Raw genomic sequence first — 2,145 nt, forward strand, 5'->3', positions numbered from 1 at the left:
CATCAAATCATCTCCTGCCTTTCAGTCTTCCCATAGGAGGCCTGTACATCATAGAGCAAAAACAAGCATCTCCAATATGTCCTGTCTGGTGTCCTGACTGAAGAACCCAGGAGCATATTAAATAGTTGGTTAAGTTTTGAAGTAATTTGGTAAGAAGCCCTAGTAAATGGAATAGGCAATCTAATTTCAAGCTGGTATTTTAAATATGGGAAAATACTGTCTCCATCCAGGAAAACTGGGCATAAGCTATGTTATAGCTCTAATTTATAAAGATCCAGAGTATTTCCTCAAGCATAAAAATTATATACACAGTTCATGGCTACAGAAATAGCAATGTTTGGGAGTTGTGCCTCCTTCCATAGTCACTATATGACTTCTAATTCCTTCAGGGTCAGGAAGGGGAGGAGAAAGGAAAGGAAACCAAGAACAAAAAAAAAAATCATTTAACAGAGCTGAATCTTTTTTTCATTAGTTTTTTGTCTGTCACACCATCTGACTGAGCAGATTTCAAAACACTGACTCTTTCTCGTTACAAGGTTTAATGGGTTCTTTAGAGACTCTCAACCTTTCCCCAAAATGGAATCTTCTGCATTATACGATTATCTGACCCAGGTGGTACAGTCTCCAGCTGATGTCTTATGACCCCTTGAATTTTTCTCTATGCTTATTGACACATACAGACTCTTTCTGCTGAAGTCACCTCACCCAACCAGACTTCTTGTACAGGATTCTTACAAGTTAAAGTTGGTTCAAGACGGAATACCACCTGAGTTTTCTATGCTGATTGATTTAAAATGTTATGCATTTTTGTCTCATGTCCCTCAAAGTTTAGGATGCTACAGTTTTTTTTTTGTTTTTTTTTTTAATTGACAAAATTAGAAGCATTGAGCAGCCCTAGTCTCTGTGTGACCTTTAACATATCAACAGTCATCCAGTCAGAGGTTGAGGTGCCAGCCTTCCTTCTTACAGACAATTCCTTCTATTCAAGTGGTTTACCTGAAGCCACCCTTTCTCAAAAGAAGGTAGGAGGAGAATCCCCTCCTCTGTGAGAAACAGACATATTCATTCATAAGAGGGAAAGGGACATATGCAGCGCACCTCAGATGGCAGATGGCTGTACTTGGAGAAACTTCCTGATGAATCTCAAACTTTTTCTTTTAGGCTGAAGAGGAATAATGGGCTATGCATTGAGATGCCAGGTTTTCCTGCATCTCAGCAAGTTCTTTATTTGGAGCAGAGAAATGCTTTGAAATCAATTAGTTGCCTTAAGATACTGATGTTATCCTGGTGGGTCTTATACAATCACGTGAGACCTTCAAAAGGCAGAAGTCAGAGAGTGATGGTAGAAGAAGGGATCAGAGAGATTCCAAGTGTGAGGATTCCATGTGTTGTTGTGGGTTTGAAGATGGATCATGTACAAAGGAACATGAGTGGCTTTAAAGAGTGAGAGTGTCCTAGCAGACAGCCCGGAAAGAATGGGACCCCAGTCCTACAACTATAAGAAACTTAATATACCATGTATCTGTAATACTCTTGTTTTCTCTGAATCACTTCAGAAAAAGTTGTAAATATTACATCCCCTAGATATGTCATTGGCTAGTTCTTAAGAATAAGATTACTGTCTTACATCGTTATCAACTTAAGCAACTTTATCTTTGATATAATACTTTTATCAAATCTGTTATAAATATTTTAGTTTTTGACCTAATAATGTCTTTGGTAGCATATTTTTTCTTATTCCATCGAAAACCCAGTCTCAGATCAGGTATTGCATTTATTATCACAAATCTTTTCATCTAGAATATGTTCTAAGGTTTTTCTTATGTTTTATTAAATGATTATTTTTGAATAATACCTTCACCTTTTTAAGTAAAGTGCTTTTCATTTTGGGTTTGACTGATGTTTTCTCATGATCAGATTGAAGTTTTGCATTCCAGGTTAGAACACGATGCTACATAAAATGATACTGTGTACTTTTGAGGGTATCACATCTGAAGTTACACAGTGTCAATGTGCCCCTCAGTGGTGCTATTAATTTTGATCATCTGATCAAAGTGTTTTTCTTCACACAGTATAGTTACTGATTTTTTCCTTGCACCTAATAAGAAATTCATCAGGAGATAATTTATAACAATGTGAAGCACT

This window comes from Hipposideros armiger, unplaced genomic scaffold, assembly GCF_001890085.2.
Source record: "Hipposideros armiger isolate ML-2016 unplaced genomic scaffold, ASM189008v1 scaffold_1808, whole genome shotgun sequence".
Classification (NCBI taxonomy): Eukaryota; Metazoa; Chordata; class Mammalia; order Chiroptera; family Hipposideridae; genus Hipposideros; species Hipposideros armiger.